The sequence below is a fragment of the Eleutherodactylus coqui genome, chromosome 6 (genome assembly GCF_035609145.1).
Source record: "Eleutherodactylus coqui strain aEleCoq1 chromosome 6, aEleCoq1.hap1, whole genome shotgun sequence".
Taxonomy (NCBI): Eukaryota; Metazoa; Chordata; class Amphibia; order Anura; family Eleutherodactylidae; genus Eleutherodactylus; species Eleutherodactylus coqui.
In genome coordinates, this window is record NC_089842.1 from 207,039,986 (window position 1) to 207,053,824 (window position 13,839).

Below are 13,839 nucleotides of genomic sequence, written 5' to 3' on the forward strand. Positions count from 1 at the left end.
TTTGTGTGGATTCCTGTGCCCATTCTATCTGTGACCCAGTTGGCAGAGCTGCCAGCCCTCATTGTATCCCTCCCATCCCTGTGCCATGACTCTTCATCCTGTGCTCCGCTCCATCTTTTATATGCCATTGTTCTCAGATCTGGCAGCCTGATGATGCAGTGCTTGGTCGGAGGATGCTCCTGCATTGACGATTAACCCTTTCCAGTTTCTCCAGCTGCAGCCAGCATGTAGAAGCACGTCAGCTTTATTCTACATTCCTGAGTCCTGATTTTGCAGCATTCCCTGAGAGGGGGAGGGCTGGTGATGATGCTGAAATGATGCACAAGTGATGATGTGGATGCAGAAGGTATATTCTATTTCAGAGCTGATGCTGATGGTGAGCATGCGGTGAGGTCTCTGTGGCGCAATGGACGAGCGCGCTGGACTTCTAATCCAGAGGTTCCGGGTTCGAGTCCCGGCAGAGATGGTACCTACCGTAGTCTTTTGTTTTGTACACAATGCCATCAAAATTTACTGTGATTATCTATTTAGCTACCAAGCCTGTTCTTTGATTCTGAATGGTATATTCTGCAATGCTCACATTTCCTAGGGCATTTTGCTGCCATCTATCTCATATCTATCGTAACGATTATTAGACTATATGCATTATATTTCATGAGAAGATTTGAAAAAGATAAATGCCTATTAGAATGGAAAATGAAGCAAAGCTGAATTTGTCATTTAACAGTTTATTTTGTGCCGTGTTGCATTGAGTTAAAGGGATTATCCAGTTATAAGCTATTGATGGCCTATCCTCAAGATAGGTCATCAATAGTAGATTTGTGGGATCCGTCATTCAGGACCTCAGCCAATCAGCTGTTAATGGGCCAAGCTTGCTCTTACAGGCAATGTTACTATTGAAGTGAATGAGTTACCGTACATGTGATATCAAGCCTGTCCACTGCAGCAATAACGGAGCGGTCTACTCCCTCCAGAAATTAGATTACCCAGCCCCTCGAATAGCTACTTGTTTGAGGTTCTGAATGATGGACCCTCACCAATCTACTATTGATGTCTTATTCTGAGGATAAGCCATAATAGAATCATGGAATGGTAGAGTTGGAAGGGACCTCCAGGGTTATCGGGTCCAACCCCCTGCTCAATGTAAGATTTACTAGTTTACAACTGGACCAACAGTTTAAAACTGGACATCCACTTTAATATTAGAAGTTTGCATTACTAAACTCTTTCTGTTATTTTGGTAAAATTTCTATTCCCTATTACCAATTCTGTTATATGAAAAATGCATTTTAATAATCTTCATTATTAAAGTAATTGTACAGGATTAGAAACATATGGCTGCTTTCTTCTAGAAACAGCGCCACACCCGTCTACAGGTTGTGTGTGGTATTGCTGCTCAACTCTCTTATTGTCAACGAGACTGAGTTTTAATATCAGACACAAATTATTGAGAGGTCTGGATCTGCTTTCAAAGAATGAGACACGCTTTTCTAATCTTGTAAAACCCTTTTAATTCCTCATACTGCATTCCAGTAATCATTTGTCATACTAAGCCTGGATTGCCCACCCTTGATAACGATTTTATTTTTTATTCTAAACAGGTTCCAGATTCATTTTTTGAGATGGAATTCCAAACGTAGACATAGAGTTAAATGATACTCTGTATCTGCCTGCAGTCACCACTAGAGGATGTCTAGGACTTCGAACAATCCCTATAGATTAGAAGGAATCCTTGAGAATAAGTAGATCACAAAGTGTTCTTTTGGTGGGACCCCATCAGTCAGCTGTAATCTGTGTAGAAATCTGGTTGTAAGTGTTCAATTTCCCTGCAGCGCCTTCACAGGGGAATGAAGCATTACATGGTGTATATTAAAATCAGTCGTATGTTTGTATAATAGAAGACAGGACAGGCCCTCCAAAGTGATAAACGTTCTTGGTAAGCACCATCCACTCTGTCCAAGAGGTAAGGGATCTGAACAATGGACCCCTCTATTGATACCAGAATTCTCTAATACCCTTTCACAGTTTAGACAAATTTAAAAATAATACCTTTTATTAATTATATTTAAAACCTGTTTGGACAAACACAGGGCACAACACAAGAACCACTGGATTAGCAGAGGTATAGAAGTCTCTTCGGAGACTTTATCGCCACATACTATGCTACTTCCCTCTTAGTAACGGTTATAGCAGAAGGGAACAGCGTATTATAGATAGTTAACGAATACAGTGGCTTTGGTTACCAAAAAATTAATAAGAACTCGGACCAGATTCTTTACTAATATCCCTTTCCCGTGCTCTTGGTTCTAGGAAAAAGGTTCACTGTCCAGAAGATGGACAGCTTAGCCTATATCACTGAGTAATCCTGGCAGTGAGGCTGGAATTGATGATAGACATAATGCAGTCTTAGGCAGAGGGAGAATAGGATTCTAGAGGGTTATGGTGTAGGGAAAGGTAAATGATGTATATCCTGTGGTGATACAAGTCTCTACAGCATTGTCCATGGACATATAGATCCCTCTAGAATCCCTCTATTGTTTAGATTTCTACGAGCAGAAAGGGAAAAGGAAAGTTGTGGGTCCAGTATATATGTCAATGGACACACTTTTTCTCCTTCAAGGGACTGTTAAACAGCCCTTGAACATTTAATTCATTAAGGTTTTTGATATAGGCACTGTTGCACTTTTTTTTATAAATATTGTATAGTCTCTTGTAGTTTCTCTCTCAGTACTGTATAATCTCTTGTAATTTTATTCTCAACGCGTTTCTCCGCTAATAGTGGCGGGTCATCAGGAGATCATTGAGTTTAGTACTAAAGAAATCAGTTTTGTTTGTTTATTAGTACAAAAGAAGTAAGTGTGCTTGTTTATTGCTTATTTCCGAGTTCACTTAGAACCAGAAAGATACGGTAATAGGCCAATCACTCCAGATGTTCGTGCTATATCTGCTAATTCACAGCGATAGATTGATATGCATAGGATGAGGAGAAGCCGGCCAAATATAGGCGGTATCCTATTCGGTGTCAACTAGAGCATAGTTGATATTGGTATCGGGCACACACTACCATGTAGCGGCAGTGTCCCGTATTCAGATAGAGGAGGACTCTCTAGAAAGTTGTTGCGAGAGTAGCATCAAGTCTTATGTGTAGACTGTAGATGGGTCCTAATTGACCCTTATCCGGGAGTGCCTACTGGTCAGACCAGGGTAGTTATCCAAGATAATATATGTAACAACCGAGTCTGACTCAGTATCTCAGTATGCACAGTAGAGGCTCCTTACATAGACTTGATATCGGGCAATGTAGGGCATAAGCTGCCATATAGCGGCTGTTTCTCGTGCTTAAATAGAGAAGGACTCTCTGGAGAATATTGCAGGAGTCAACATCAAGCCCTTTGTGCCGACTATAAATCAATCATAGTGACCCCTGTCAAATAGTGCCAAGCCCAGAGTTGCTAGTATAAGCAATATAAGCAACACCTGAGTCTGACCCAGTAACTAAATCTGCACAGTGGGGTCACTATCACAGAGTCTTCCTGTTTCTAAATCTGCCTCTATCCGAGGTATAATGATATCAGATCTGGAGTGAATAGAGCAGCGCCTCTGGCCTTGATGGTAGGTCAGGGCTATCTGAGCAGTAGTCAAGTGTCTACCCTTATAAAGCAAGCTGAGCTCCTCCCAGGGTGGGCGTGTGTTTTAATTAGCCAATCAGCTAGTTTTAGGGAGGAGAGAGATCGTCTGGTCTTTCTTGTCTCTCTTGTTACAATAGCCTTAGGGGAGTAGCTATAGATATTTAGAGATCATAAGCGCCTATATGCTTCATCAGAGTTGCTCATTTTAATTTCCGATCGCCCGTATAGTTGGCCGATCTCCTAGGGGATGTTGTAATAGGGGAAACTGGCTGTGCATTGTGGAACCTCCCATAATGAGCTCTATACCGCTGATAGGTTGAGAGGGGGGCGCTGGCTGCATCACTGCGTGATGACGTCATGACGCCACGACGTTTGTGCGTCTCTCATAGTAGACAGTGTAGTTGTGAGAGAGATAGGGGAGGGCGCTGTCTGCGTTACTGCGCCGTGGCGTCACGACGCAGATGACGCCGTGACAGCCTCCACAGAGAGCCAGCCCTTCAATGAAGGACGCCATTGTGTTTACTGGCACTATTGATGTGACTGCGTTGTCAGTGTGGGAGGTGGCTGTACGTCGGCCATAAGCAAATGAAAATAGGCGTGCCGGCGCTGAAGTTAGTGACATCACTGCATACATCACTGTCACATGATAGGAGTCACGTGATACAAGTAATATGCCTGTCACTTAGTGTGAGTCAAATGTATGATGCAAACATATGATGACTCATTAATATAGGTGACTTGCATTAGTACACCGCAGTATCTAATAGAACAAATTTGTTATACGACTCCCCTAACATTTCTGTAGCAAAAGTGTAGGCCAACCCCAGACACAGTGGTGTACCATGAGTGCAGGCGAAGCCCATAAAAATTACTTGGATTACATTGTAGGCAAGGGCCCGAAAAATTGTTGTACCGACAGTACAAATGTACCCCAGAAAAATTGCCCATGCCCAACCCAGAGGGCAGGTGAAACCCATTAATCGCTTAGCGTACTGTGGCTTAATTTGTAACAGAGCCTGGAGGCAGCCCAGTCTAAAAAACAATTGGTTCAGGTGGAAGTTTCAATGCTTTAATGAGAATTGAAACAGATAAATATTATTTTGAAAAGTTATGTGAGCCTTTTGGCCCACAGAAAAATTGCCCATTCGCGGTGATTACGAGAGGTTTCAGGAGGAGGAGCCAGAGGAGGAGGACGAATACCATACACAGATTGACAAAGTTCTTTAGGTAGCGCTGCTGTCCGCTGGTGGAGAAGAGAAGTCTGGGGAAATCCAGGCTTTGTTCATCTTTATGAGTGTAAGCCTGTCGGCGCTGTCAGTTGACAGGCGGGTACGCTTGTCCGTGATGAATCCCCCAGCTGCACTAAACATCCTCTCTGACAAGACGCTAGCCGCAGGGCACGCCAACACCTCCAGGGCATACAGCGCGAGTTCGAGCCACATGTCCAGCTTTGACACCCAGTAGTTGTACGGAGCAGAGGCGTCACTGAGGAAGGTGGTACGATCGGCTGCGTACTCCCTCACCATCTTCTTACACTGCTCCCTCTGACTCAGCCTGGACTGGGGAGGTGGGAGACAGTCTTGCTGGGGAGCCATAAAGCTGGCAAAGGACTTGGAGAGTGTTCCCCTGCCTGCGCTGAACATGCTGCCTGATCTCCGCGCCTCCCCTTCTACGTGGCCCTCGGAACTGCGCCTTCTGCCACTAGCGCTGTTGGATGGGAATGTTACCATCAGTTTGTCCGCCAGGGTCCTGTGGTATAGCATCACTCTCGAACCCCTTTCCTCTTCGGGTATGAGAGTGCAAAGGTTCTCCTTATACCGTGGGTCAAGCAGTGTGTACACCCAGTAATCCGTAGTGGCCAGAATGCGTCTAACATGAGGGTCACGAGAAAGGCATGCTAACATAAAGTCAGCCATGTGTGCCAGGGTACCTGTACGCAACATATGGCTGTCCTCACTAGGAAGATCACTTTGAGTATCCTCCTCCTCAGGCCATACACGCTGAATGGATGATAGGCAAGCAGCATGGGTACCCTCTGCAGTGGGCCCAGCTGTCTCTTCCTCCTCAGGCTCCTCCCCCTCCTTCTCCTCCACGTGCTGAGATATAGACATGAGGGTGCTCTGACTATCCAGCGACATACTGTCTTCCCCCGCCTCCATTTCCGCCCGCAAAGCATCAGCCTTTAGGCTTTGCAGGGAACTTCTCAACAGGCATAGCAGGGGAATGGTGACGCTAATGATTGCAGCATCGCCGCTCACCATCAGGGTGGACTCCTCAAAGTTTCCAAGGACCTGGCAGATATCTGCCATCCAGGCCCACTCCTCTGTAAAGAATTGAGGAGGCTGACTCCCACTTCGCCGCCCATGTTGGAGTTGGTATTCCACTATAGCTCTACGCTGCTCATACAGCCGGAACAACATGTGAAGCATAGAGTTCCACCGTGTGGGCACGTCGCAAAGCAGTCGGTGCACTGGCAGATTAAACCAATGTTGCAGGGTGCGCAGGGTGGCAGCGTCCGTGTTGCACTTGCGGAAATGTGCGCTGACCCGGCACACCTTGCCGAGGAGGTCTGACAAGTGTGGGTAGCCTTTCAGAAACCACTGAACCACCAAATTAAAGACGTGGGCCAGGCATGGCACGTGCGTGAGGCTGCCGAGCTGCAGAGCCGCCACAAGGTTACGGCCGTTGTCACACACGACCATGCCCGGTTGGAGGCTCAGTGGCGAAAGCCAGCGGTCGGTCTGCTGTGTCAGACCGTGCAACAGTTCGTGGGCCGTGTGCCTCTTCTCTCCTAAGCTGAGTAGTTTCAGCACGGCCTGCTGACGCTTGCCCACCACTGTGCTGCCGCGCGACACCGACTGCTGGCGACATGCTGCTGGTGACAAATCTTGATTGCGAGGTAGAGGTTGTGTTGGAGGAGGAGGAGGAAGGTTTAGTGGAGGTGGCATACACCGCTGCAGATACCAGCACCGATCTGGGGCCCGCGATTCTGGGGGTGGGTAGTACATGAGCGGTCCCAGGCTCTGACTTGGTCCTAGCCTCCACTAAATTCACCCAATGTGTCATCAGGGAGATATATTGGCCCTGCCCGCCTGTGCTTGTCCACGTGTCCGTTGTTAAGTTGACCTTGGCAGTAACCGAGTTGGTGAGGGCGCGTACGTTGTTGCGGGAGACGTGGTCGTGCAGGGCTGGGAAGGCACACCGTGAAAAATAGTGGCGACTGGGGACAGAGTAGCACAGGGCTGCCGCCGCCATCATGTTTTTGAATGCCTCAGTTTCCACCAGCCTGTAGGGGAGCATCTCCAGGCTGATCAATTTGGCTATGTGGACATTTAAAGCTTGAGCGTGCGGGTGCGTGGCAGCGTATTTGTGCTTTCGCTCAAACGATTCTCTTAGCGACAGCTGGACGCTGCGTTGAGAGACATTGCTGGATGGGGCCGAGGACAGCGGAGGTGAGGGTGTTGGTCTAGGCCAGGAGACGGTCGTGCCTGTGTCCTGAGAGGGGGGTTGTATCTCAGTGGCAGGTTGGGGCCCAGGGGGAGAGGCAGTGGTGCAAGGTTGAGGCGGTGAACGGCCTTCGTCCCACCTAGTGGGGTGCTTGGCCATCATATGCCTGCGCATGCTGGTGGTGGTGAGGCTGGTGGTGGTGGCTCCCCGGCTGATTTTGGCGCGACAAATGTTGCACACCACTGTTCATCGGTCGTCCGGCATCTCCGTGAAAAACTGCCACACCTTAGAGCACCTTGGCCTCTGCACGGTGGCTTGGCGCGAGGGGGTGCTTTGGGAAACAGCTGTTGCATCATTCGCTCGTGCCCTGCCTCTAACCCTGGCCACCCCACTGCCTCTTCCAACCTGTCCTGCGGCTGCAATTGCCTCACCCTCTGAAAACCGGTCCTCAGTTGGCTTATCACACGAGGTGGGGTCAGTCATCTCATCGTCCAGCGGCTCTTCCTCCGAATCCTCTGTGCGCTCCTCCCTCGGACTTACTGCCCTTACTACTACCTCACTGATAGACAACTGTGTCTCATCGTCATCGTCCTCCTCACCCACTGAAAGCTCTTGAGACAGTTGCCGGAAGTCCCCAGCCTCATCCCCCGGACCCCGGGAACTTTCCAAAGGTTGGGCATCGGTCACGACAAACTCCTCCGGTGGGAGAGGAACCATTGCTGCCGAATCTGGGCAGGGGCCCGAGAACAGTTCCTGGGAGTCTGCCTGCTCCTCAGAATGTGTCATTTTCATGGAGTGAGGAGGCTGGGAGGAAGGAGGAGCAGCAGCCAGAGGACTCAGAGTTGCAGCAGTGGACGGCGTAGAAGACTGGGTGGTCGATAGATTGCTGGATGCACTTTCTGCCATCCACGACAGGACCTGCTCACACTGCTCGGTTTTTAATAAAGGTCTACAACGTGGACCCAAAAATTGCGATATGAAGCTGGGGACCGCAGAAACTGTCCTCTCTCCTACTCCCGCAGCAGTCGGCTGCGATTCACCTGGACCATGAACTCGTCCTATGCCCACACCCTCACTTGGGACTCGGCGTCCTCGACCGCGTCCACGTCCTCTGCCCCTACCCCAGAAGCCAGAGATAAATTATAAGGAAGGCTGCACGCAGGCTAGGCTGTGAACTATGCAGTTTGGATGGACGTGAAGTCCCACAGGCCCTGGGTAACCGTTAGCCGTAAACAGGAATTTTTGTTTAAATCTCCTTATTTTACTTTGCAATGTAGGCTGAGGCTAGGCAGTGTGTATTGCACTTTCAATCTATGGGCGTCGGGCAGACCGTGAACGTCTGAGACAGCACACGTATAACAGAGTGTTGCAGAAAATGTGTGGTTTCTTGGCGTACACTTAGAGGCACACTGCAGTGAGGCTACGCGAAGTGCGGACAGAAAAATATTTCTAAATGAAGGCTGCACGCAGACTAGGCTGTGCAACTTTCCTACTCAACCAATTCTAGGCTAGGGGGAAACTCTCTATCCAATCCCTTAACTAGCTAGGGGAGGATTGACAGGTGTAAGAGCAGGTTAGGGTGAATTTGCCTGAGTCATGCAGGGTTTGCTTGTAGAAGCACATCTAATTAACACATTTAAAGTGCACACAGATTTAACACATGTAAAGCTATATTCACACAATTTACAGAAAGCGACTATAGCAATGTTGTGGGACCCCAATCTGGGGTACTACACGTCCATCTCCAAAGCTTCCATTGTTCTGTGGAACAGCCATACTACTCCTCTCAGAGATTCACCCTAGTAAAACAGACAACCCTCAGCACAGCTCTCTGTCATATCTCCCTGTCAATCTCTTCAATGGGCAAGTTGGCTGCAGCCTCCAGCACTGCCAGACCCCACTACACCAAAGCCCTCCAAGGTGATATAGGACCCATCTGACAGGAATAGCGTTCTTCTGACCTGTTATCTATGGAAAAAGTAGAGACTGAGGAGCAGGCCCAAAAAGAGCCTAGGTTGCTAGGATGACGTACACAATGACACTGATGCACTAAGATACAGGACTGTAAGTAGGGGTAATCAAGAGAGATAAAAGGAGAGAAAAATGAGGAGATTTGACACCAATGGGGAAATCTACATGTGATGTCCTTGGGACTATTTTCTGCAAATATGGATTCTAAGAATCAGAAAACAGTTTTATTAAGTTTAGAAAAATAATTAAAAATGTGATCATTATTTTAGGTTCCAAATGTAGTTGATTCTTTTATATGCATTTACTTTCTGGTCTTAGTTTTCATTTCTTTGCAGTACCACACATCACCATGTGGAAATATGTAGAGTTCTTAAGCAAAACACTACTTTCCTGTGGTCTCCTTTATTGTATGTTTCTAAAGCAACATATACTGGTAGGAATTTCCAGTGCAGCCAGTTGCCTTTTGTATGATGCTAAGTTTTTTTGGAGATTGTTGTAAAAAGTCTATTTAATGCTATTTTCACTTCTTTATTCCTCAGACTATAAATAATGGGGTTCAGTAAAGGAGTGAACATGGCATATACTAGGGCAATCATCTTGTCATAGCTCACAGAGTGCCAGTTTTTGGGGCTACCATAGACAGTAAATGCTGTACTATAGAAAAGCATCACGACAGTGATATGAGATGAGCAGGTAGAAAAGGCTCTAATTCTTCCTGTATTCACTCTCATCCTCACTATAGAATATATAATATTAATATACATGATTATGATAAATAGAAAGTTAAACATAGTAGCAAAGCCAATGACGCAGCCATTAACTCTATTATTGAAGGTGGTGCTTACACAGGCCAAGTTCATCAGAGGAGCGAGGTCACAAAAGTAATGGTCTATGTACCGCAGGCCACAGAATGGCACTGCTAGGGTAAAACTGAGTGGTATAGTGGAAGCTATGAAACCAAATGTCCAACAGAACAAGGCTAGACATCTACACATTTTATCATTCATGATGCCTGTATATCGGAGAGGGTGACATATAGCCATATATCGATCAAAGGACATCACAGCTAACAAAGCACATTCCGTCATGCCAAGTCCATGGAACATGTAGAGTTGAGCAAAGCACCAATGGAATGACACTCTTTTGTCATTGGTCACGAGAATAGACAAAAGTTTTGGTACCGTAGTTGATATGTACCAGATCTCCAGTAAGGACAGGTTGGTAATGAAGAAATACATTGGAGTGTGGAGGGGCTGATGAAGACGTACCACCAAAACGATGATTATGTTACCAGAAAGAGTTAGTAAATAGGTAAAGAAAAAAAGTAAAAACAGTCCAATGCTATAGTCCTCAATGTTAGCGAATCCTTGAAGAAAAAAGTCAGCTAACCAGGTCTGGTTCTTATTTGCTTGTAGAGTCCTCATTGATAAGCAGCCTCAAGTCTGGGACTTTTAGACCGCTAGATTGAATAAATCTGTAAAGGTCAGAAAAACGTAAAAGCTCAAGGCATTTTATTTTTTTTGAAACATTTTATTGTAAACTATTTGTGTTTTACATATATATAATAAATCATGAACAGTGAGACAAATTCAAAATGAAATATTCTAGACATTACAGTGTTTTTGAGTCATAATAATTATAAAACCGAGAAGTTCAGGAAAGTGGATAGAAGGAGAGAGCAAAAAAAGGGGAAGGAGAAGAGCACCTTACAATAGCTTTGACAGAGCCTGGACATCTCAATTATAACTTTGCCCATAACACTCACCACTGACCTTCTGTCCAAAAATTTTATGTATCTAAATTAGAATTGAGAGAGCTTGCATTTGTTTTCAGACTCAGTTCGCCTCAATCTCCGAGGGCTGCCACAAAGTACCATGTAATATATATTATAAGGGAGCTGCCAATCCCCTTCTGGTAAAATGGGTGGTAAGACATTTTTCCCTTTTCTTAGAGAACTTATCCTCCGTCCTTATGCATCTCAGCATCAATATAATACTAATAATATAATAATAATAATACTCTTATACAGGGTTCTGATAAGCCTTTGGCTTTTCGATTTCCATTTGTATGCCCATTAATGAAAGCTACATAATTTAAAAGCTCAATCTTCGCAATAGTTTGCGAGCAAACGATCATCTCGACATGAGGACGATGTCTGCCAAGTGGGTCCCAAAATGTTTGTTAGATCAAATACAAGCCTCCCAGGAAATTCTGTAGCATTTTCAACAGAAAGCTGATGCTTTCGTCTCTTGACTGGTGATGATGGATGAGACATGGATTTTTATGTAATCACTCAAAAGAATGGAGACATAGTGGTTCACCATGTCCAAAGAAGCTCAGACTGGGGAGAGTGCTTCTGACATAGAGAGACAAAAAAGAACAGTCTTTTCTTACTTCTCACCCTCTTTCCTCACTGACCTAGCGACATTCATGGAGTAAAACACGCACACCAGACTTGTCCTCCGAGTCACAGTAGCGGATTTAGTACTGTCCCTCTACTCTGTAGTTAAGCAGGGGAGTGTGTAGCGTCCTCTGCAGACTCCTACTCCAAGAGCTGCAACTCACTTCAGGTCCGAGGGGATGCATCCCAAAGATAAATGAGTCCAGGTCTAACCCAGATGGAAGCATCTGAGCAGCAGCCCCCTGCTCACATGTCCTCTTCCTCCAACTAAATCTCTCTCTCTCCCTTTCTATCTCTCAACTAACTCCGCCCCCAACTGCTCTGCCAATCAGGTTAGGGAGAAAGTCACATGGACACCACCAAGATTGGTGACGCTAACACAAGACATTGACCCAGAAAGGTCACCACAAATGACACAAACACATGGATGCACAAAGACATATTCATATGGTGTGGATAAGCACAGAACAAGAGGATCCATAACTCTGGGCCACTACAGATACATCTCTGTACCTTCCCTTTGAACACTTAAATTACTATCCTCCATACTTGTTTTAGTGCATATGCATCTTTGTACTCCATATTACCAAAGCTCCGCTGCATGTCAAACTTGCAGCCTAATGCATCATAGGTGACAGAGTACGTCACTATATTTTGAAGCTTTGCATCTCTGCGTAGTCACATGCACCTTATGTTATCTCATTTAGCACATAGCGCTGCTATCTCTGAAGTTCCCTGTCTACATCACATTGTTTTGCACATGAACAAACATCATAAAACTCTCACCATGTGAACCTTATATAACTGTGCTTTATTCTTTACTCTCTAGCTACTGCCCTCAGCATAACTATAGCCCCTTGGAGAGCTACTTCCCCAGCACAAACTCGTCAATCATCGTCACGGTTTTTAGCATATGCACACTAGCATACAAGACGTTGTTCTGGTCTTACATAATTCCTATAGCTTTTTTTGTTTTTTTTGGTCCATGGTGCAATCATCTTCTTCAGGACCCAGTCACTGAGGGAAGGGAGAATCCTTTCCACATGGTTTCTAATCTGTGAATCCCAGGACATCAGGACTTCTCTGTGCTCTCTCTAGCGCTCCTCCACCAGCATAGGGATAGCACACTGGTCATCTTACTTAATGGCCACCCCCAATCAAGGTTGGGACATCAAAACAAAAATATCGATAGTCGATAGTATCGACTATCGCTGAACAAACTATCGATTATTTTAAAAAATCGGTGGAAAACTATCGATATTTTGATATATCGACTTTTTTAAATGCTGTATAAAAATAAAACAGGTCTAGGGTTAATAAAGCAACACAATCAACAAAAAAAAATATAGTTTTCTTTTAAAACTTTAAACTGTTGAATTTATTATTAACTTTTAACTATTAACATCATGAAAATATATTAAAGTTACAAATGAACATAAAAAATTACAGATGAAACATATTATTAAAATTAGGTATATGAAAAGAAGTTTTTTTATCATTGGCCCCAATAATCGTTATCTAATGAGTCAAGAAATATTAAAGGGGTTGTCTCACGGCAGCAAGTGGGGTTATACACTTCTGTATGGCCATATTAATGCACTTTGTAATGTACATCGTGCATTAAATATGAGCCATACAGAAGTTATTCACTTAACTGCTCCGTTGCTAGCATCCCCGTCGCCATAGAGCCGTCTAATTCTGATGTCTTCTTGCGCTGTGCGGTCTTCTCCCCTTCTGCTCGGTCCAGGCACGAGCGACGTTCTGGCTCCGCCCCCTTATACGCATCATCGCGTAGCTCCGCCCCATCACGTGTGCCTATTCCAGCCAATCAGGAGGCTGGAATCGGCAATGGAACGCACAGAGCCCATGGTGCACCATGGGAGAAGACCCGCGGTGCACCATGGGAGAAAACCGCAGTGCATCCATGGGAAAGGACCGGTGGCCATCTTGGGAGAAGATTTTTTAAAGTCCTTATTTCGTCGGATCGGTAAGTAGCAAGCAGCTTAAAAACCACTTTACTTTGCTATTTTATGCCAGGGGGGTGACAGGCGGAATGGGGTAAGGTAAAATTTTGAGGTTCGCCGCGAGGCAACCCCTTTAATTCGCTCGCATACTCTCCCTTTAAAAGATGATTGGAGGTAAGCACACTGAAACAAGGTCCTGCCAGCTACAAGGAAGCCAGAAGATGGACGCTGGACCTGACGGGATGTGAGCATAATCTTTGTGTGTGTGTTTATGGGGCTGCGTGCCCTGCATTTTGTCAAGTTGCCGCTGAGGGACCAACGGTCTCCATAGCAACTTGTAAACAATGCAGGGCCTGGTAACGCGAACGCAGTGCCCTGAATGCAATTGTAATTGCATTAGATGGGTGTCTTATCTTTTCTACGGGCA

At 45.6% G+C, this 13,839-nt stretch overlaps 1 non-coding gene across 1 annotated transcript; it reads left to right on the plus strand.

Annotated features, from left to right (window-relative positions):
- Nucleotides 1-392: 392 nt before the first annotated feature.
- TRNAR-UCU (transfer RNA arginine (anticodon UCU)) lies at nt 393-466 on the plus strand. Its single transcript has one exon. It is a non-coding gene; the product is annotated as a tRNA-Arg (tRNA).
- The last annotated feature ends 13,373 nt before the right edge of the window (nt 467-13,839 follow it).